General features: G+C 39.9%; 1 long non-coding RNA gene across 1 annotated transcript; it reads left to right on the top strand.

Moving 5' to 3' along the window:
• The first annotated feature begins 104 nt into the window (after window positions 1-104).
• Window positions 105-23,471, top strand: LOC118968858 (uncharacterized). Its single transcript, XR_005056702.2, has 4 exons — window positions 105-349; window positions 15,843-15,902; window positions 22,334-22,405; window positions 23,358-23,471. It is a non-coding gene; the product is annotated as an uncharacterized lncRNA (long non-coding RNA).
• The last annotated feature ends 1,236 nt before the right edge of the window (window positions 23,472-24,707 follow it).

The raw sequence follows: 24,707 nt of genomic DNA, 5'->3' as shown, positions 1-24,707 counted from the left end.
GCATCATAGGCCAGAGGAGGAGGTATTTAAAGGTATTTGGTGGAGGGTGGAGGGTATTTGCCCCTTCCTCAATGTAACAAATGCTTCCAGCTTTATCTCATCACAGCACCCATTGCAAATGGGAAGATTTGTCAAGCACATGGGCATACATAAAAGAGACTTTTCACTATGAAGACAACTGACTAGGGGCTTGGATTGCCCTGGAGCACCCTGGCTACTCCACGCAGACACCCTTTCCAGCCACCGCACACAAGCTGGGGAGCCCAAGGTAGACCACGGCCAGCGCGCCTGCCCATCAGCCCACTGTGAGGGGCTAAGGAAACCCCCCTGGCAGCCCTAACTCCACAAGGTATGTGATCCTTTGCTATTTATCTGGAACTAAATATGAGTTAGTTGGGTTTGGGAAATAATCCAATCAAAGCCATAGCCTGCCTGTCTGACCTCTCTACAGGACTGTTCTCAGAGATCATGGGTGTTCATTTCTGAGTCACTCTCTTCTGAGGTCGGTCTGATTATTTGAAATAAGATTTATGAAGCATGGAAATTCCAGGCTAACTAGGTCAGCTCCTTGTGGATCGTGCAGAATTATTTGCTACCACATTTCTCCCTAGCTTTATACCTAGTTCAATTTTAAATTACTCAAGAGATGGTGAGATGAATTTGTCATCCCTAAGCTCCATGTTCATCCACACAACCATAAAGTGGGGGGTTGGTTTGACCTGCCTACCCAGAAAGCAAATGAACAAAAAGCAAAATATAAATACAAATGGAACAGATTCTTGGAAAAAGGACAGTGAATTCTTGGAAAAAGGACATTTAGTATCATGTGGTACTAAAAGATAACAGGCGGACTTAGGCTGCAAATACACAGAACTGTGATCAATTTAGCTTAGTATTCAAGGTTCACTAGGAAGAAATAGTTTCAAAGATTCAGTCCATAGTACTTAGGATACTCATTTTTTATTTCACTAGTGTATTTTGGTTTTACAGGTGTATTAGTTGTTTTTCAGAACAAAGAGGTCACTAAGCAAAATTATTTTACTTTTTACACAGCTTTGGTATTCATTCTATCCAGTCTTTTGAGGCATAAGTTACAGATTTTGTTTTAGCTGTGGAGGAGTAATCATTTCCATGTCCTTTGCAGCATTTCCTTCCTCTGCTGTTGGCTCACTAAGCTATTCGTATGTCGCTCTGCACCACTGGACACTGAAGTCCTTGGGGCACTGAGGATGATGTTTTATTCACCTATATGTATACAGAAACCTTCATAATACCTGCCCTTAAGAGCAGGTACTCAAATATTGGTTGAATAAATGAACAAAAGAATGAGTGGCCCAAAGAACTGTCTTTAAAAAGTATATGATATTTTTGTGATTTTAGAAGAATAATTGGAGATAATTTTTGAATTAAAATTTTAAATACAGAGGTATATTTGTGAGGCTATTGTATAAATGTATACAATATGTCATTTTTGTATACAAGTCTAGAGTTAAAATCATATGGTTCCTAGGCACATGAAAAGACGCTCCGAGTTGCTAGTCATCAGGAGAATGCAAATAAAAACAGTGAGCTATCACCTCACACCAGTTAGGATGGCCATTGTCCAAAAGACAAGAAACAACAAATGTTGGCAAGGATGAGGAGAAAAGGGAACCCTCTTACACTGTTTGTGGGAATGTAAATTGGTTCAACCATTGAAGAAAGCAGTATGGAGGTTCCTCAAAAAACTAAAAACAGAAATACTATTTGACCCAGGAATTCCACTCCTAGGAATTTACCTGAAGAAAACAAGATCCCTGATTTGAAAAGACATGCACCCTATGTTTATTGCTGCACTACTTACAAAAGCCAAGAGATAGAAGCAACCTAAGTGTCCATCAATAGATGAATGCATAAAGAAGATGTGGGACATACACACAATGGAATATTATTCAGCCATTAAAAGAAAAGAAATCCTGCCATGTGCAACAACATAGCTGGATCTAGACAGTATTATGTTCAGTGAAATAAGCTTGGTGGAGAAAGACAAATACCAAACGATTTTACTCACTTGTGGAGTATAAAAACAAAAGTGAAACAGAAGGAACAAAAAAAGAAGTAGACCCATAGGCACTGAGAAGGGACTGGTGGTTACCAAAGGGGAGGGACTGGAGAGAGTGGATGGGAAGGGAGAAGGGGGTTAAGGAGCATTATAATTCACCACAACATAGATAGGTCCCTGTGACAGTAGTACAGCACAGAGAAGACAAGTAATGACTCTATAACATCTTACTACATTGATAGTGACTGCAATGGAGGGGGGAAGGTCTTGATAATATGGGTTAATGTTGAACCACTGTTTTGTGTATGTGAAACCATCATGAGATTGTATATCAATGATACTTTAATAAAAAAATCATATTGTTCCTGAAGGTTCTTTTAAATCAGATCTAGAAAGAGGGCTATGGGAAGGTTTTGAGGTTTACTTTCCAGTGTAATTCAGATAGTATATATAGTACAGATGAAAAAAACTTGAGTATGAGCCAAAAAATCAGTTCTCACTATTAAAAACTTGCTCTGTGACCTTCTATTTGTGCAGCATAATTCACTAATATTTTACAGATATTTATTAAAAGCAAGTTGTGCAACTATTGTGCAAAGCACTGTGGTGGGTCATTCCACGTTTTAGCATCACAGCTTCCTAATCTGTGCAATGTGTATAACACCTGTCTAGCTCATCCAGTAAGTACCTTTTGAAATGATATTGAAACACGTTAAAAATAAAATTGCTAGTGTCTATGTATACAGTACCAGCATTGTTATTAAATTGTCCTATTTCAAACTGACAGCTTTGAATACGACTGAATGCCCTGATTACTTGGGTGGGAGTTGGGTGGAGAATTTTGATGCCAGCATGGCTGTTTTTCTCCTGGTGTGCTCTTGTTTCCTCTCAGGAGTGCTTCTGATTTTTCATGATAACTCCCGTGACTCAGATGCATTGACAATTTCTTGAATTAGAAAGCTCATTTTTCCTGCTTGCTAGATTTATCCTGGTCTGATGAATTCACTCAAAACACATAGCACCCATGATAAGAGAACAGGAACAGAGCTCATCTAGCTGGCCCCAAATTGCAATGAATTAGTCATGAAATCTATTTAATGGGTTGTGACAAATATTTAGAGAACAGACTGGTTCAGAAAATATTAGAGTTCAGTCTACATTGTAGGCCTAAGTATTGTTTTGTCTCAGCTACGTGTGTCTCTTAGTGTGAAATATGTTTCTGACTATCTAACAGGTTAGATAAACTCTGACAGTTCCAATTCTATATCTGACAAGTGAAAACAATGGAGTTCAGAACAAGAAACTGTTAGGTAATCTATTTAGGGTAAAAACTCTTATGTCCAAACTCCAGTTTGGCTCTTTTTCCATTATGAAGACCTGGTATGACACAACAGAAAGAGCAGTGGAAGAACAGTTTCAAACGTGGCACCTAAAAATCGCATGACTTTGTGTAAGTTGCTTACTACATAGATTTCATTTTCCTCATCTCTAAAATAGGGTTCATAGAATCTGTCCATTTCCTTATTGCATAATTGGGAGACTTATATAATGCAGATGAAAGAAAAAAATGCAAAATTACTTTCTCTCTTCTTCTTTCCTCTAGACAGAGTTGTTTTCTTGCTTTGCTTCTCTTATTACCCTATCCCTCCTCTTGTTTGTTGACTAAGTCATTCTTTAGCCCCTTCACCATTCTCTGTCCTTGAACATCATGGTTCCATGTTTGCTAGTATGTCATAATTTTAAGAGCTATTTTTCCTTAGATTACCTCATTGAAAATGCTTTAAAATGCATAAGTTGTGGCATTAGCCCCTCCAGTCCAACATGGCAAAGAAGGGAGCCCACTGCAATCCATTAAAGAAACAAAATAGCAGCGTCCTTAATTCCCGCTTAGCTATCTCATTGCCATAGCTCCCACTGCTGGCGTTTTCCCAAGTCTGTGCTGTGCTGAGATTATGAAAGTGACTAAATGGCAGCTGGGACAGTGCTCTGACTAGCAACTGCCTTCCAAGGAAATGTACAGAGGCCAAGGCTGTCGCTTTGGATTAGATCATATCAAGGGGAGGGACCTGGAGCAGCTATCCAAGATTCTGCTGTCACTGTAAGTTCAACAAGTGGACAGGACTTTCTTTACTCGAACAATACTCATGTATGTACCCCTTGGGTTGGGGGCGGGCTAGTGTGGTCCCTTTTGGGCAAGCTTCCTACGGCAGGTCAGTCCAGCTAACACTGGGACTTGTGTTCTGCAGTTTGTGTATATAACTTTGGGGATTCAAGCCCAAGTGTCTGAACAATGGAAGTGATCTTCCTCTGTCCTTTCCCTGGAGAGTGCTCAATCTTGCTCCCAAAAAATTTTTGACAAATATTTTACGAGTATGATTTTAAAGAAATGCCAAATTACCAAGTGTTTGGAGTGCCCGTCTAAGTCTCACTCTGATTACTGATAATTAGTAGAAAAAATATAGAGTTGTCACCTTAGACCTGAATCTTGTTAAACACACTTTTATCTCAGTTTATTTATACCTGTTCATTTGTGTCAAAAGCACTTAATGTGGGTACAACAGAGTCATCTCACATGCATTGAATTTCTAATCTAATCTCAATCATGGAGGAGGTGACTCTGCAGCCAAGCTGCCTGGCATACTCCTATACATCTGGCTGACTTCCTACTTGTAAATCACTTTGTTTGTATTTTTCTCACTTGCAGTGCTGGATCAATTCCAATTAAGAGGTTAATAAAGAACTAACTAATGATTTACACAAGTTTGGAAGATTAATGCTGAACTGATTATTTTAAGTGTCTAAATACATAAACCCCCAAACTATGAATCTATGTTGCTCACTGAAGAAAATATTAAAAATGAGACTGAGCTTGGCCATAAGGGAGCTTCAGGAACGGTAGGACGTCTCAGCTCTGCCCTGCCCCTTTTAAAGCTATCAGTCACCTTGGCAATCCTTGTGTAATTTTGCTCAAGCTGCTGATGACAGCAAAGTTTTCCTGGACCTCCACAGTAATGTATAAAGCAGGGCCCTTACATCTAAATGTGTTGAGTTCTTAGAATTAACGAGATTCAATCTCTTTCATCAAAACCTTGCTATAGGAAATTAAGAAAGGTCTAATCAAAAAAGTCAATTCTATTTTCTTTGGGGAGGTATTACTATGTTATTATTTTTTTCCCCAGAATCCAGTTCACCTCCCTAGTTCAGCTTTCCCAAGCCTTGTTATGTTAGGAAATTAAGGAAGGTCTAACCAAAAAGTCAATTCTGTTTTATTTGGGGAGATATTATTATGTTAGTGTTTATAACTTTGGATAGTTATCTTGAAGAGGGTGAGCTCTGAAGTCTTACTGCCCCTGCCTCAACCACCACCATGAATACATTTCAGCTCTCTCATTTACCGTCTTAGGGAATTCATTACCACTCCATGGCACCCATAATCAGCTATCCACCTTTGGTCTTCACAGCCTTTCACCTTCTGTGGTCAAGATAACTTCTGGCTTTACAACTTGGCCATCAGAAAGTGTCTCTCAAAAAATACACCCCAAAGAAACCATACTTAGGAAGGTGAATTAGATTCTAGAAAAAAAACACTAACGTAATAAAATCTCTCCAAATAAAACAGAATTGACTTTTTGGTTAGACCTTCCTTAATTTCCTAACATAGCAAGGCTTGGGAAAGCTGAGTGAATCTAGTTAATTCTAAAGAACTCAACTAAGGGAAATAAGTCTAGAGAGAGACAAATACCCTACAATTTCATGTATATGTGAAATTTAAAAAACAAAACAAAACAAAAAAGAAATAGACCCATAAATACAGCAGACTATTTTTGCCATCAGAAGGGAGTCGGGGACAGTTGAAATAGGTGAAGGGGATAAAGTGTAAATTATAAAATAAATTAGTTGTAAGAATGGAAGTACAGCATAGAGAACATAACCAATAATATTGTAATATCTTGGTTTTGTTCCTAGGGAACCTATACTTAACATGGTGAGCATGTAGTAATGTATATAATTATGAATTACTCTGTTGTACATCTGAAACCAATATAATATTGTCTATCAACTGTGTTCCAATTTTTAAAAAGAAGTGTATTCACTTTGTAGAAGGAGCTTAAAGCTTATAGAATGTTGAGCTCTTGCCCCAAGTCTTGACAATATCTTAGTCTCCGGAAGAGAACCGGTTTGTCTGCAGCCAGCATGCACACTCTATATTTCTTACCATTACATCTGCCTTGGAGGCTGATGAAACCCAGAGCAAATCAATCACAGGGCGGCTGGAGTTAATCCAATAGACTTCCCTTCAGCTGCTGGAAATCAGGCCTCACATCTGGGAAGAGAGTGCTAGTTACAACAAATGAGATCACAAATTTGACCATTTTATTAGAGGCCCTTCTCTAATGTCTACAGGCGAAGAGGCAGGTTAAGTTGATATTAAGTGGGAACCTCTCTTCCTCTGTACTGATTGCAATATCTGATAACACCCTCAACATTCTTGGTGCAGATCAATTTCTTGGTACCCAGAACCCAGCTTTAATAGGGAACAACTGGTGTGATTCTATAGAAGAGTCAGTGACTGGAAAATCAATGAGATGAACAGTAGTTGACTTGAGGCCGTACACATCAGTCCACTCCAGCCATCGGCCCAGGCCTACGACCCAGACTCAGAAGCAGCATTTTGTTTTGACCAGAGATGGCGGGCAGGGTCATGCCGGCCACCACATCTACATTTGCAGTTGGTTTCTATAAAACATAAACCAAGAAGAAGAGGTACAACTCAGGAGAAATTCAGCAGCCCAAAGTTACTTCTTTCAGCCCGTGAGTGGAGAAGCCCAGGGAAATGAGGACATTCTGACAGGATGCCATGATGCATCTGTTCCTCTTGAAATGAATTTATGTAACTTTCAGAATTTCATGCTTTCCAGAGAATAAAGAGTATGCATATGAACTAACCATAGCCACACAAGTTATGTCACTTGATCATGAACATATTGATATAATGCAAATAAATTACCCAAACTTTTCAAATTAAAACCTTTATCCACAGTAATAATAGTTATCATGAATTGACACTTGTTGTGTGTAAAACATTGCATTTGTGACTTATCACTCTCTAAAACTGCAAACTTTTATTGCCTGTTTTATAGATAAAGAAATTGAGAGTCAGTGAGATGGAATCAACTGCTTTAAGTCACCCAGCTAGTCAGTGATAAAACTGATAACTGACCCAGGCCAGTTTGATTCCCAACGATATGCCTTACCCCATGCTGCAGTTAGAGGTTTTTAATTAGATTATACACTTACGGAGTTTCCACGTCTCTTGAGTTAAGCTGTGGCCACCATAAGCCCAATCTGTCACTCACAGCAACAGTAATTAAAACCAAAGATTGTGTATCTCTGGGGGCAAGGACCAACTCGACTGGTCACCCAAGACCCATCCATTATAGGAAAAATGGATCTGGTAAACTAGGATGACAAGGCCAAGACTGGCTTTGCCAGATGGAGGCAGCAGAGTTCAAAGGATAATTGCTCAGAGCTGGGCAGCTTCTCAGCAGCTGGCTGGTAAAAATGCTATGGGAATACAGACATGGGAAGTTGATTCTCAGCTTTAGTCTTATTACCTAAAATGAGATTGGAAACTTGGAACCAGATCAGTGAACGGCCATTCTGGCAGGCACGAGAAGGAAAAGGATTGGGGTGGGGCAGCTGGGATCCGGAGCTGTGTAAGAAAGTCCAAGGGACATGAAGGGACAGGTCGTGTGGTCACTGTGGAGTGGAGTTTGGCATGCATATTATATAGATTTTTTTCCATATATGGGAAAGATTTAACTTGGTAACTTTCTGTATACTTACTTTAATATATATTTTTTAGTCACAGAAGGGGCTAATGCAAAGGCCCAGAAAGAAAGTGGCTACAGTTTTCCCCCTGGGTGGAAGGAGGTGGTGACCCCTCCAGTCTTGTAACGTGTCAGGAGGCAACCTGCCCATTAGCATTTACTGCCTGGAAAGCACATACTTCCTGATAAGGGGAAATTACTAAGGAATATGCTGGAAACAATCTTAGCCAGCCCCTCCTCACCCACCCACCATACTTGGTTCAGTAGAGAGATGGAGCAGGGAATCTGTGTCCAGAAAACAAGAAATCGCCAAGGTAGAAAGGACTCCAGAGATCATCTAGATCGTTCTGTGTGCTTTACAAATGTGGAAATGGGATATAGAGAAGATCTCTGTACCATTAACTTATAGTGATGTCAGATCTGGAACATTATTCTTCTGATGCCCTGTCAAGCTCTTTATGAGCAAACATCAGATTCTAGCAAGAACAGCACAGAAAGATGAATACCAGTGATTCTCTAGAAAACATAAAAGGGAAAAGGGTTGAAATGACACCTAAGTTTTCAGATATATCAAATGTAGGTGAAAAAAGAGAGAATTTTGGAATTTAACTCAAGTAGATAAAGTCATATTAGTTTAACCAAAGAAATTGATAACACAAACATAAGAGTAACAGAGCCATGTGAAATGTACCTTTCTCAAAAAACCCCACAAAAACCTAATGAAAGATGTAGAGGAGAACAACTATAAATCAAGAAGATGTACAACTTAGGAGAAACTCACCAATCTGAACCCGTAAGTAGTGTGGCGAGCATTTGGTTGAAGATAAACAGAAGCAGAATGATACAGCTTTAGAACTGAGGTTATGGATGATGCTTTCCTAGTACGTAGACCCCATAACACAGACCTGACAGGAATATGATCTAGAAGTAGCAAGGAATTCCCACTCTCTGGATTCTTGTAGTAAGTCTCATTCTGCAGGAAACAGAGTGTCTAATAAACTCATGGTTTGTCCTATTGACAATTTAATCTCTCAGAAAAATGAAGGTAGCAAGGAGGTAAAATTCAAGTCTCAAACTAACATGGAAGTTATCCAAAGTTTATGTCATGTAGTGTTTCTTAAAATATGACCAATGGGCATTCACAGGGTCAAAGTATATTCTTAATAATACTGAGACATTATTTGGCATTTTCACTGCTTGGACTCTTGCACTGATGGTGTAAAAGCATTGATGGGTAAAACTGGTGGCCCCAGCACAAATCAAGGTCCCAAACTGGTCGTCGTTTAATTTTTTAACCCAACATATGCTCAAGTAAGTAAATAAACAAAAGTCTTCAATATCATTAAAGAACATCCTGATAAAGCAGTAAAATTTATCTTATTAAATCTTGATTCTTGAGTACATATCTCTTTAATGTTTTGTATGAGTAAATGGGAAGTAAAGCATACTACACTAGAGTGAATGTCTCAGGAAAAACACTCGTACAATTGATTGAGTTGCAAGTGGCACCTAGCCACTTTTCTCATGCAACAGCATTGTTATTTGAAATACTACTAACTTCATTTACTCAGACTTGGGCTTTTGGCAGATTTTTCTTGAAATAAATGAGGTGTCATGTCAAGGAAAACACCTGACAGTTTTTGTGATCAATAATAAACTTGAATTTCGGGTTGAAATTAGAATTTTGAAAAATTTGTACTCATTACTGTGAGTTTGATGGCTACCAAATACTTGACTACTTTTATGTTGAGGCTGGTGGTGATAATAAGTAATGTGATGTTTTGATATTATATATTTAAATGCGTGAATTTGGAAGACCAAATGGGTGATATTACAAAGACATACATGGTTAAAAGTCTATTCAAAGTGCAAGGTAGATCAATGGATTTAAATTTTTTAAAAGTATGCAGATTTCATTGATATGGTTTCAGATTCCATACTGCAGCTAACATTTAAGAAAATACCACTAGTTGAGTTGTGTTGCTGTTATTATCAAAGACATGTAAATCCACAATGAAATGAAAAGGTTAGCAAAATATTCTCTTTTCCAACTACGTATATTTTAGAGTTTAGATCTTCATATACTTCAGCTAAAGCAACATATCACAACAAATTGGATGCAAAATCAGACATGAGAAGCCAGATATGTATGAAGGAAATTGCAAAAATGTAAGACAACACTCTTTTCCCCCACTAAAAAAATTTTTTTATTAAGGTATTATTGATACACAGTCTTATGAAGGTTTCACATGAAAAAACAATGTGGTTACTACATTTACCCATATTATCAAGTCCCCACCTATACCCCATTGCAGTCACTGTCCATCAGTGTAGTAAGATGCCACAGATTCACTGTTTGCCTTCTCTGTGCTACACTCTTTTCCCAGTGACCTCTCATACCATGTGTACTAAACATAATACCCCTCAATCCCCTTCTCCCTCCCTCCCGACCCACCTTCCCCCACCCCTCCCCTTTGGTAGCCACTAGTCCTTTCCTGCAATCTGTGAGTCTGCTGCTGTTTTGTTTCTTCAGTTTTGCTTCATTGCTATACACCACAAATGAGCCTTTTCCCCCATTTTTTAAATGTAGTTTAAAAAATAAATACATTAGATAAAATTTAACAGGTTGATTATTGTTTTTTAAAAATGAATTAATAAATATTTTAAACATTTTGTGATAAATGTCAAAAATAATCACATAACCAAAAGATCTTTGGGTACCTCCATAATTCTTAAGGGCATAAAGGGGGGCTGGAAGAACAGAAGGTTCTTAGACAGCTTTTAAAGTTTTTTTCATCAGTAAGAATATAAATCTAAAAATTAGCTACATTCTTTTGTTTTATACTCTGGTATATTTCTGTACTTTTATGTGCTATTGTGTATGACAAATTAATTCCTAAACTTTAAAACATTCACTCTTCATTTCAATTGCTTTATGAATTAGAAGTCATCCCCCATCACTTTCATTCACTACACTGCTTAAGTGAAAAGAATGAAGGCCAAGACACAGTTGATGGGATAACATCAAGCTTTCATCCCTAAGTAAAGTTAGTAATATTTTCTTTATTTGCTGTGAAGTCAATGCTTCACTGGGCCCCTTGCTGATAGTGCAGAAGGGAAGACCTGAGCAGAAGCCTGTAAGGTAAATGAACCACATTGAGACTGTGTCACTAACAGCTTCTCTAGAGTCAGGTGCAATGTCTGGCTTGTTAATTAAGGTGGAGCTAATTTCTAGAGGATCATTAAAACCGCCTCAGTGTATCTTTGAGACACACACAGACACACACACAAATTCATGGATTATGAATTGCCGATAACAAAACAACCAGCCTATTTGGTAAAACATTAAGAGAATCTGAGAGCGTGGGAATAATCTAAGCAGTTGACTACATGAATTATTCAATTCTAACTCTTTGAGCTATCTAAACATACTTAAACAAGAGTTGAGAAAATATTAGAATAAATACTCTCTCCCAACTCACTCTACTAACACAGTGGCTGAGTGAACAGAAAGGTGGATTGGGAGAAACTTGCCCAGCTCATGAACCAGGGACTTCCTGGAAAAAAAGACCCTGGCACGCAGTCACTGGGCTGTGCTTGCCTGTGACTCAGGGACCCAGAGCCCCATAGGAACCTTCAAATGGGGAGTTAGCACGCTCCCATCATCATCCCGCACTCTTACTCTGCCACCTTGCTGTAGCCGGGCAGAAATTAAAAATCATAGAAAACCAATCGGTATGAAAGATAGTCAGCAGAAGTCCAATATAAAATAACTGCTATTTCTGAAGGAGAAACTAGAATCAAAAGCACTCATCAAAAATACAGTAAGAAAAAACTTTTCTGAACTGAAGATCTAGGTACGTTGCTTACAAAGGCCCACGTTGCTCAAGAAATTAATAAAGACCTAAGTAAGTAATATGCTCACCTAGACTGATTCTGGGGAAAGAGTTAGAATGTGAGTCAAAAGAAAAGAATGCAAAAGGGTTTTTTATTTTTTAACAAAGAAACAAAAAACATGTCTGGTGATGGAGTTCTTTACTGATGGTACTAAGTGTCAGAACTCAGGAAAGCAACATACACAGTTTTTAGGTAAGGAACTGTGACCCAAGGATTTCATGGGCTGACAAATGGTCTTTTGAGTAAATGTAGCACAAAGACTTTCTCAAACATACAAGGGTTCAGAAACATAGTATACATGTTCTTGTCTTGGCCAAACATTTAAGTAAAGATGTACTTCAACAATCAAGAGATCAAGTCAAATTCAGAATGTAAGAACAGGAAAGATGGGTCATGAAAGACCTGGCCACCATTAATGAACTCAGCTAAACCAGACATAGGAAAATTTAAAGTATATGTAGGAATAATGCTGTTTTAAAATCTAAGATTTGGTTAATGAAGATTGAAAGCTAAGAGGGTGAACTGACCTTTTTGCTTCAACTAGAATCTAATTTGGGGTTCAGCCAGGTATTAGAGAGACAGTGGACAGGTGGCCTCTCTCATGGAAGACTAACTAGCAACTATCTGCAGACGAGATGCCCCTGTGAAAATCCTAGAACCAGGGATGAGGCTGAATTACCCTCTTGGACCACAAAAGCTGAAAGAGCATTAGAAGGGCCAGAAGACATTGCTGCTCCTCCAGTCCAGCACAGTACCACCCCAAGGGAGCCCCCAGCCTACTGCTCCTCCGGTGGGAGAGAGAGCCCAGGGGGCTCAGCCAGCCTCCCCAGCGTGACAGGATGCTTCCTGGGAGGCCCACTCAGGTCTGTCTCACAGCAAGGCTGGACCACCAGGCACACTTCTTCCCAAATCCTTTTGATGGCATATACATATGTAAGTATATATACACATATGCATATTGCTGCAGAAAAGTAGGGGCTGTTTTAGAAGGCTTCTACTTGTGTTCAAAACACAATAACATATGATGCTCTGAAACAAAAGATGAATGAAGAGAAACAAATTGAACTGACTAAGATGAAAATGATTGGTGAAACTTTCATTTTAGACACTTTTGATGAAAAGCAGAGGTTTGTTCTCAAGTGTCAAGACTTAAAATACAATAATATAATTAAAATCTGCTATGGAAGTAGTAAAGAGTAGAACAGAAGCATAAAGTCCCATCAGGATTACAGAAAACAAACTAGCTGCTCTCAAAAGCTGTTCTGGAAAGGAGAGAGATGAAACAAGGAGAGAGAGCTTGGCCCTGAAGGACAGAGTACATGGCTCTGCTTGTACCTCATCATCGTCTCTGCCACAGAATAAATGGAGAGGGAGTACAGTTATTCATTCAACAAATACTTAGTATGTACATACAAGAACCTTCCATGAAGTTACAAACAGCTATAAAACTGAGTTTTAAATTCTGGATCTTTTGCTATAATTAAGAAATATAAAAATAAAAAAGTTTTCACTTAGCGAGAGACTAACAACAGTTTTACATTTGGAGGATTAAGAAAATATCCATCAAGCAAACAGGCAGGAAACAAACTTAGTGAAGCTACTCTGAACCCTCTGGCTGTAGGAGAAACTAAACAGCTTAAGATAGAATTGGCTTTGGTGTTTGGTGAGAAAGGAGGGATGGAAAACAGAATAAAATGCTTTGAAGACTAACATATTAATGAATTTTGTTCCTGTCACACTTATTGATCCAATTACACAAACATTTGGATGCCAGTTATATAAATACAAGTCACTCATTCAGCTGCTATTTCAACAGCAGCCTGTAATGATGTCATCGTGGCCAAGCCTGCCAAGGGTACAGCAGGGGCCACAGCGCACAGGACCACTGCCCCAGGGTCACACCAGAGAGACACAATCGCAGTGTAAGGTTAGCTAAGTTAATTCCTCATCAAACAAGTGATCTCTGAGTATCTACTGGGGAGGCCCTTTTGCCTGGAGGGCCATCTAGTAGATTTGCATTATATAGGGTGGAGTTAACAGGACCAAATATAGAAAGATCTGGGGGAAGGGTTCCACAGGTGACATCCTGGGTGTGGCCTCTGGGTACAGGACATTCCCAGGCTCTGGATACCCTAACACTCAGCTCTGAGATGGGGAGTCACGGTATCTCAAAGAAGCCCTGTATCTAGAGGTTAATGTTTTTAGCACCTGGAAAAGATTCTCAATGAGAGAGAGTGAGAAAATCTAACTATAGTGAGATTTTATGGGTTTCCAATGGAGATTTTTTCTTTCAATATTTTATTTTGAAATGATTATAGATTCACACTAATTTGCAAAATAACACAAGGGTCCCATGTTACTCAGTACACAGTAGGGCTTACATCTTATGCAACTAGAGTACAGTATTAAAACAGGAAATTGACATTAGTATGATCCTCAGACTTTATTCAGATTTCACCAAGATTGCATGTTCTCATGTGTGTTGTGTGTGTGTCTGTGTAGTTCAATGTGACTTGATAATATGAATAGATTCTCATAACCACCACCACAAGCAAGATCCTGAACTGTTCCATCCCTACAAACAAGTGCCCATGCCCTACCCCCAGCATCTCTCACCCGGGGCAACCACGAATTTGCTCTCCATCTCTAGCATTTTGTCCTTTTGAGAGTATTATACAATGGAATCATACATGTAACTGTTTGCATAAAAAGCCACTTGGCTTTTCAACTCAGCATAATTCCCAAACAGGTTGTGTTATCAAGTGCACTGTTTAAAGAGCGTATTAGATGATGAGATAATGTCATATCAGTGCACACTGTTAAAAGACTTTTCTGTAACTAGATACAATAGTGTGGGCTACGATCAATGATTCTTCATAAAGCAGAGTAATTGAAGTTTATAGGTAACCAATAGCTTCTGTTTTCTGGAGACAAAAGCATGTTTTCAGAATTGCTAACAAGTAGGCAAGTACTTAAAGGGCATGTTGTCCTTCAAGACGTCCAGACCAAAAAAGATTTTCCAACAGTCTTGGTGCAGAGTTTTGGAGTCTCAAATGAGTACTCAGACAGGCTTTGGGGGGCAATTAAAAAGATGCTTTGGTTCCAAACAGCCCCAGTTTGGAAGATCGCATAAATCAGCAGCTGTTAGATTTCAGGGCATCATGTACACCACTTGTTGACCATCTCAATTGCAGTGTATGTTGATCACATTTTCTGCTCCGAGAGAATCACTGCTTTTCGGCAATAACTTGCAGGTTAAACCTCAGACTGACTGCTATTTAGCCTCTGTCAACAATGCAGTTGAGATCAATGGTACTTGAAAGACAGTCTAAGGGACAAATTCAGCATCCCTGTTAGATACTCGTGCCAAGCAGAGCAGTAGAATGTAAATTGCTGTGTTTACATTAATTGAAAGAGAATACTTTCCCTGAGCTAAGTTTCCTGACTATGTTCCCCTTTTCCTCAAGAGATGGTGTAAAAATATGCCTTTGCAAAGTGAATTCAATTATTATTGTTAAGACTTAAGTACCCTATTCCTCCTATGAGTAATTTGTACTCATTGTAGACAATTGGAAAAATGCAGAAAGGTAAAAAGAAGAAAAATGTCACAGTTCCATTTCTTAAACAGTTATGATTTATTCCCATTCTGTCTTTCTTTGTTCCATGAGATTATTTTTAAATGTTATGACAGGATGATAAACATAATTTGCAAAGTATGTTTTCCCTAGACACATAATTCTGAGGCCTTTGTTATGTTATTTTAAAACCTTGATCTAAGATTCTACACAATTTCTTCCCAGAATACAACATCAGGGGGCAAAGTGCTCTGACAAGTCAGTAGAGTTTCCTTTCTTAGACCAAATTGTCTCACCTTGTTTCGGTGTTTTATTTGTGACAAGAAACAGAAAACTTTGTGCTCATTTATCATAATTTTTCCGTAAGTTCATGTATATTCTCCCTCTATTTGCATATGATTTCTAATTTGTCTTTTATCTTTATTTTAACTACTCTGAGAAGTTACATAAACAGAGGAAAAGCCAAAGGACTTGTGTTCCCTCCTTTTATTTTTCCAGTGATGACACGATGCATAAATGCAAAGGAGAAGATTCTAAGGGGACATCCAGCTCTTTCAGGTGAGTTTTAGTCTCTCAGCTTTGTAATTTTTTCCCAGAGTAGGAGAAGAACTTGTGGGTGGTGTGAATGAAGCCTGTTGGCTGTCTGCAGAGAAGTAATGTAAACGTTAGAAATACTGAGTCTTGATAAGGATATTTTGAGTAAATATTCAAGAAGGTGTGTGGGTGAGTAGGACTTGTAACTCCACGGAACTGTCATTACTCCAGGGAAAACCTCAGGCAGATCATTGAAAGGATGCCTCCGGTGTGTTCTTTGGCAAAATAAGTGATTGCCTAGATGATGGGAAATGGGTCAGCCTACTGGGGCCAGCACCTCCCCCTGTGGCACCTCTGTGTGCATCAGGTTCAGTTTCCCTTGCCAGCTAACAGGCTGCAGGTCCAGGCCTGAGTGGACAGCGCACATCAGAAAATTGTTCTCGTGCCTTTGCAGCAGAAGCCAGCCTACATCAGATTACCTGCTGGATTCCAGCTCCCACTGCGTGCCCTGGGCAGACGCGCTTACTTGGAGGTGAAACTCTGTCATGCTAAATTAGGATGGTGGAGCCTCTGTGATTAAGACCTTAGGAGTCAGACAGGCTTGGATTAATTCCAGATCTACCCACTACCAGCACTGTGACTTCCCCAAGACATGTCCTCTTTTGTGAAATCGATGTAATGACATTGTCTTCCCATCTTGTTTGAGAAAAAAAAGCTAGACCATTAGGGTAAAAGCACCAATAAAAAAGATTTTGTTTCAATGCAAGGAAAACCTTTCTTAAAAAAAACAACAACAATGTGTGTTGGGCCAGTGTGGGCCACTCTCCTTGGAACACTGTAGCCGGAAGTATGTCTTACGTGCGCCTTTTCGATGACCTAATTCTAAGACGCTAAGAAACGATTACAAGCATTTTTAAATGCTGTGTGAACATGTGGTGTTGGTGTGAACAATGGATGGATTGTGCTTTTTACCAGAGGAGCCCCAGGATGAAAGAGAATGTGAGAAAAGCAAACAGCTGACTCTTAAGCCTTCTGTTAGATGTGCCACGGGTCACATTTTGCTACAAACACTAATGGAATTGCTTAATGGCTGCAATGATAAAATATACTTTCCAATCACCAGAAGGAAGGTGAAGGGATTAAAAACTTGGTGTCAGCTAAGGATGTTGATTGTCATATAAAATGACTCTATGAGCACCACATTTTATTACTTTTTCATTTGGAAATCTATATTTGCTATTTTTCAAATGAGTTCAGATCATGGATTTTATAATTAACATGTAACTAAAGCCCTTGATTAATAGTGTTTCAACAGTAATTCTGTTCTCTGCATTTCTATGGCTTAGGCTGCAGATTTAGGGTAGACATGACATTTCACTGTAAAGTGGGATTCTGGGCTGGCATAAGGGGATCACCATGTACTCACAGAAGGAAAGATTAGTCATGAAAAAATGAAGTTCTTTTCTCAATAAGAATGTCAGTTTGAAGTTTTAATATAGTCTTATAACATTTCAAATAACTTGCTTACTTTAAATAACAAATATTTGAAAGGTGAAAATAGGGTTGAAACTCTAAATCTAGAACCAGCTTGTTATCAGAAAGATATTCTGTATGTAAATTACTTGTAAAAAGTAACTATGTATGGAAGAGTGGGCAAATAATCTACTAGTTCAATGCAGAAACTTGCTATTAAAGCAACTTGGGTGAATTCTTTTATAAAACAGGCAAAAACTTATTTAGCAAGTGGATTAGCATTCCCTGACCTAGCTATATTCTATTCGCACCTCAGTCTTCCTGAAGTGTCCGAAACTAACAACAGGAAGTAAGCTATATTCTTAAAATCTGAAAACTCTTTAACATGCTCCATCTTATTTCTTTTGTCTAGCAGAAGGTTTTGGAAAGTAGGGCCCTTGAGTAGAATGGAAGCTTTCAGTAGATTACTTACACCAAGGATGAATCATGTGCTATTATTACTATTACTTATAGCATTTAATATATATGGTGGTTCTGTGTATTTCCTAAATGCCTTCTTGACATAGAACTCCTGCAAGAACTCTGTCTGCTCAGTAGAAACAGCATTGCATTATTTTAAATTGAATAGATTCAAATCGGAGTGTAATTTTTATGGATGATAGACCCAGGGAACACTGCCGGCACTTACTCCTCTGCCTGAAGTACCCCTGAGCTCTTTGCTCTGAGGAGTAAATCAAATGGTGCCCGTGATAGCACTTTGTAAGTGGTGAAAGTGACACACAGGTTAGGTATTGTAAGTGCCCCTTATTAAAGACCAGATATTCAGTGAACAGAATATTCATATAAAGGAAACATTTTTCTTTTCTGATGTTCCAAACCAATGGTAGTTTGGTGGTTGTTTCATGTGTACCTGCAAAGGATACACCCAGAAACAAAGCAGTCACATTATATCCTCAGGAAAGGGAGCGCCATGGACACAGGGAAGCTGAGAGGAAAGTTTTTTGGTTAATGTTTGCTTTTGGAATTGTGCTTTTTCACTTTGTTAACATTCCTAAATATCACAAAATAAAACAAAAACTTGCTGCAATGAGTACAACAGAACAGGTTAATAAGGAAACCGTTGGTTGACTTCCTGCTCCTCAGATTCCACGCGGGGATAACCTCGCATTTATAACAGCCGCACCCTCCCTGTGGTTTCTGGGTGGTGGGAACCGGTAGGTTCCCCTTCCTCCCCACTTCCCCCTTCTTGCCTTCCCCTTTTTCTTCCCTCCATCCTTCCCTCCCCCTTTTTCTCTCCATTCTTCTCTTTCTTTGTCTTCATTTCCAACAAAAAAATGGGATATAACATAGATTACCTACTGTGAAACTTGCTGATAGTTCTACTTAAAATATTATCTGCATCTTTTTCATTAATACATAGAGCTCTAACTTACTTTTTTTCAGACCATTCTCTTGAAATAGGCACATTATATCCGAAAGTATAAACACGCTGGCATTTATGACACCTGCAGTCTCAGGATGAACATCTGTTTTTCTTCCTTTCTTTCTTTTTGCTTTCTCTTCCATGCTCTCTTTCTTCTTTTTATTTTTTGAAGGGGTGGGTATTGGGACAATTTTTCTGCAGTAAATCATGTATCGCTATGTAAGCTAGGTTCCTCAAATTAAAACAAAGGTTTTAATTACTTGTTGAAAAGAGGAAAATACCTTTAGAATATTGCTAGCAGAGGGCAGAGCTGTCATATTTGGCTGTCTCTACATGGGAGAAAACAGTGCCCTATAGGACGAGATGCTTATGGCTGTTATTTGAACAGCAGGATATCTACCCCAAGGAATAATGAGGTCTCTCAAAGATTTTGCTGTGCTATCATCATTATTACTCACCTCTGGAATCTAACCTTACCATATTTTTATATTAGGTGTAAATGTGAGGTGGGCAGTGATAAAACCAATTTAGTAATAGCTGTAATTATTAATGGTAACTGTTATTCACTGCTCATTATAATCACTCATTATTTTATTGTTCAGACAAATCTAATATGCAAATTTTAGTGCTGTGCATATTATATTGAGACTAAAAATAGATCTCTGAAACCCCAGATGACCAGGTGCCTTGCTTTCTGAACTGCCACTGAACTCTGATGGATGGTCAGTGGCACTGTGGGACTTGCCCCAAGCCAGTCTGGAAATGGAAATTACATGCTTTTGAGGTAGGGTGAACTCAGCCTTATTTACTAAGTGCATTTAAAGTTAATATTTGCTTCCTTTTCACTGGATGCATCCTGTGGGATTTTGAAATTTAGATAGCGAATTAGAGTTTGTAAGCAAACGCTATCCTGAAAGCCCCAGTTTGGGAAAATAAACCCTGAGCGTTTTTAAAATGAAAGTTTTTAAGATAGGATGCCCATTATAAAAATGACATGCTTTAAGAACTTGAAGTGTTTAAAAATATGTTCTCTTGGGGGATGACAAACACAGTTGGAGATTCAAGCCCAAACTAGAAAACACATCGCTGGTGAGATGAAAGCATGTCACCCCCACTGCACACAGACACTCATCTGGTCTCGTCTGCCAGGGAAGCAGATGCACGACCTCATCACTTGCCTTCCCCCTAGCCCTGAACAAGGCTTTCTGGTCTACTGATTTCCTCTGGATGTGCGCTCAGATTTGATAACTGCACACTGAGCTGTGCTCACGAAGCTCCCAGCAAGCTACAGGAGCAGAGGTCTCCCTCAGGCAAACACGCTCAGAGAAGACGGGGGCAGGCCCTGTCCCGTTGGTCCCGACACTCTTCTGCTCTGCTTCTTATCAGAATTGCAAATGGCCCAGTTGGCGTGGCCGAGGGTGTTTAATGATGGGGTGAAATCCTGGAGTTCAAACAGTGCACAGATTTTTTGTATGTCCATGGGATTGTATTTCTTTCGACAGGCCCCGCATGGTGGGATTTGGTAACTGTCAGGATTGTAAATGGCATTTCTCTCTCCTTTTACCATTAGTCCCACATCTGTGTAATTTGTCAGACCAGATATCACACAGAGCATCGGAGCAAGTGCAAAAGCAACAAAAGCATATTCACACATGTATCCACATCTCTATTGCCCACTAGCACATCACGTCTGAAAGCTTAGTTTAGAGTAGGTTTCTCTGGGTAGAATCGCTCTTTTATCCTTTGGTAACTGTCATCTGGGGCTTCTTTAATGCTTTACTGGTTAAACCTTCTCAGGCCCCTTAAGAGAGACTATATATACCAATGAAGTAAAATAGAATCAAATAGGCAAAAATAAAATAAGAATGAAGTCTGATAACAGACACAGAGGCAATGTTTGGTGACTGTCTTAAAGTAAATAGTATAAATTTGCAAGCCTTGAGGAAAAGCAACTCACACGCTTAATGAGCATGAATAGAGTATGAAGGCCATGTTAAAAATAGTTCTGATTTATTTCCTATATACCAGGCAAAATTCTTCTATGGGTAGATAATTGGTATCTATTGAAAAAGCTCTCCTCCCTTGATTTAATTTAGTCCATTCAATAAAACCCTTATTCAACAAAAATGTCTTTAAAGGAGAACCAACCAGAGAGGCAATATTGCATATTATCTGAGAAAATGGGTTGTAAAATCAAATTGTTTGAGTCCAAACTTCTTTCTGCTGTTTAATTTGGTGTGGAAACCTCTGTGTTCTTCAGCTTTCTCCCCTGTGACCTGTGGGTGGTAACTGTATCTCTCTCTAGGATTGTAGTGCAGATCAAAGGTGTTAATACAGGTAAAGTCCCAGGCCAATGCCTTGCGCACGGAAGTTCAGTAAATGTTAACCAATATGTTAACAGGCCAGAAATGGGGTGAGGTGCTGGCTGTGGTGAAGTGAGGATAGACTGAGAATTCTCAATTTTTAAGAAAGCCAGAATTAGTAGTAAAAATAAGATAAATGCAGAAATAATAATAGGTCAGAATATGCTCAGTTGGAAAAGAGGAACAAGATTCTGTGATGAGGGATATTATCAAAAGAAGGCTGTCATAATGGTCTGGCCTGGACACAATGAGAGTTCAGCATAAGTGGTCTACCATGTGTGGTTTTGAGTAACTACACTGGCTATATTTGGGCTTCTTAGCATGTTGGTGGGAAGACTATTCTGTATTTGTGTTTTCTGAGCGAAATGGGCTGAAGCAACTAGGAGTTGAGCATTATGAGTACATTAGACTATTAGGAATCATCCCACCTTTGTAATGATGTAGACTTGGGCAGGTGGATCAGTGAAAAACAGATCCTCTATTTTTGATAGCAGAGAAAGGATAGCCATTGACAAACTGGCCAAGCCCCACTTACCCTGGAGGCTGCTGCTGTGGGCCTTTCTCTGTCCTGCCTAAGGCCCATCGGTCCATTCTAATCCTCAGGCCTCTCCCCCTTGGCAGGACACTTGGCTCAGTCAGCTTGGAGCAGGTTGAGTGGTTGCCCCTTCTCCGCCAGCAGCCGTATCCATTTTGGATGTGGCTCCCACTGAAGGAGTGCCACTGAGGAGCTAAGGGAGTGCCCCAGGCTACCCCCTGCTTCCCGCTCCCCCTCTTCATCTCACTTGGCTCCTGTGTTCTGGGCTGCTGCAAATTAAAACAGTCACTTCCCTGAGCTGGTGACAGCTATACATACTTCCCAGTTTCTCTGCTTACACCTTACTTACCCCTCACCCTGGTTCCCGGGCCTTGGGACTCACTGACTTAGACCCCTGGCACCCCTGGGTCTCCAGTGTGCAGGTGACAGACGGTGGGACTCCGGGGCCTCCACAGCTTCATGAGGCAATTCCTATAATAAACCTCCTCTTGTAGCTCTATGTCTCTCCTACTGGTGCCATTTTTCTGACACTATTCATGTCACCTCCTTTACACAACAGAAGAGAAGCCCCTAGCCCAGTCACAGCTCCACAGCTTCGCTTCCTCCACCACACTGATAACCCACGCTTGTTTAATTGTTTATTTTTTCCCTCTCTCCCTAGAATACATCCTAAGATGGAGACTTACAGTTTGGGATCATAGCCTCCAATCTGAGCACATGCTCAGAGACTCAGGTTAGTTGTACTTACATTTTGTAGCCCCCATGAATGAGTATTGCCTGGAGTGACTGTCAGAGTACTGGCTTCCATGACCTAAGGATGTGCAGGAGATTCCCCCATTTTTCATGGCAATATGCCATCTATAATTAGGCCTTGGTACTTAATAGGTACTCATTAAATATTTGTTGAATGAATAAATGCAAAACCTTCGGACCTTTGCCTATTTAACTATTTACGGTCTCGAAAAATCAATGAAAGAAACTTACTTCACTCTGTTTAATTCAGTCTTTACATTGTTATCTCTGTAGAACCTACTTTGGGAAGCCCTTTTGTAAGATACTTTATTGTCTGGCTCCCAAGCAAGAAGGGAAACTTTTATCATGAAAAGGCTATGGTGGAATGGGGGCAATTGTAGTCCTATGGAGAGTGGGTTTTGCTTCCTGTTTTAAAGATGTTGAAAAGCACAGGATGGTGTATGAAGAGGCACAAGGGATTATTTCTGGACAGCAAACAGCTCTTATAAAACAACAATTTGATGAGCTCAGTGCAAACAAATCAGAAACATATGGATTCCATTTCCCTTGAAACACACATGGCTTTAACAATTAAACACCACAGCGATTAGTAGGGAAGAGAATACACAACTGGGACTTGATGGAATCCAAACATTTGAAAACATGTCTGAGGCTATCCCTGAGCTCCGCATGCAGTCATTCCCACGAAACACATGGAGCTCGAGCTGCTCCGGCTACAGGAAACGAAACATCCTTTTCCAATTGCAACCTGTCAGGGATGTTAGCAGTGTGTCTCTCAGCAACTCTGCAGAGGTAAAATGGCTTGTTCTTAAAGATACTGGGTGGGATAGGATTATAATCTTTTTTGGTTATAATTTCTTGTTTGTTCAACTGATAAGGTCTATGTGAGACACAGTGCATGAGTGTGTTTGTTTTCTGGTATGCTTTCCAAGGACTTCGAATCTCTCCAAAGGCACTTTCTCATTCGTTTTCATTACTTGTGCCCAAGAGGCATATGTGATTGTGAAGAAGAGTGTGTCCAAGATCACACCGCGGGCCTGTGCACTACAAGACAAGAGTGAGACTCCTGCCTGCAGCCTGCTGATTTCTACCTCCATATCCCCCTGCCTCTGGATGAATAAAGCCATGTACAGCCTTATGCATTTTAACTTAAAACTGAGTTTTCTAGGGGGAATTTTCTGTTTTTTTCCAATGAAGCCCTAGCACTGAGCAATTGGTGAGGAAGATGCAATTAATTTTTCCCTCGTGAGTGAAATAATTATATAAACCATCTCAACAGCCTCCAGGGCCAGATACAGGTTGCTGAACTATATATCCCTGGAGCTGATCCTTCTATCAAACAACTCGAGGTCAAAGTGAAAACCGAAAAAGCCATATTATCACATGTCACCATCCTAACTTAATGGGCGTGGCAATTTTCTCAGATCAGACATGGGCGAAAACCTTGCCTCCTCCCACTTTATTCAATAGTAAGGTAAATTTATTCTGTGCACCAACAGGGATCAATCTGTAAGATCAAATATTTTGGAGTTTTCTAAATCCATCTTTCTCAAATACATTTTTTTTCTGGCATGATCCCCCAGGATTTACTTAGAAAAATATTTTAAAGCTTGAGAAAAAGTTACAGGTGATCCACACTGGTAGTTCTCAGTCCTGGTGAGCATTAAATTAATGGGAGGGGGATTTAGTAAAAACGAAACCCCAAGAAGTGCTGAAGTGCCTGCTCTGAAAAGGGGCCCAGTCACCCGCAGTTTCCCAAAGCTCCCAGGTGACGCCAGTGGGCAGCAGAGCATGTAATCTGCACCTGCCCCAACCTGCCTTCCGGAGAGGTGAAGCGACTGCCAAACTCATGGCCGCTGCCCTTTCTCTTCCATGGATTCCTTCATTACAAAAAATGCTTTCCTTGGGTACATTTTAAAACGTGCCTAGGGCTTGTTTTCATCAGTATGTTAAGACAGACACAGAAATGATCATCATGAAGAAGGAATTTTACAGCACAGATCCCTAGAAACAGAAGGCACAGCGTGCCAGGCAGGGCCACTCAGCGAGGCACCAGGACCAGCCTGGAGGCAGGGGGAGCGACGAGGAAGCGTGGGCAGGGGCCTTTCAGAGGAAGGAATGGACCAGGCAAAGCGAGCAAGCTGGGCAGGTTTGGGATTGCATCACTTGAATAATTTCAGCAGGCCTTGGGGTGGCCCCTACTTATCCTGTACCTGGCCCTGGGGTAACTTAGGGCAGGGTAGTATTGTCCCCAGCTGCAGGTGCCTGGTAAAAGGAGGCGG

The sequence above is a fragment of the Manis javanica genome, chromosome 2 (assembly GCF_040802235.1).
Source record: "Manis javanica isolate MJ-LG chromosome 2, MJ_LKY, whole genome shotgun sequence".
NCBI classification, from domain to species: domain Eukaryota; kingdom Metazoa; phylum Chordata; class Mammalia; order Pholidota; family Manidae; genus Manis; species Manis javanica.
The sequence above is the reverse complement of the archived record's forward strand: the minus strand, read 5'-3'. Positions and strand labels throughout refer to the sequence as shown.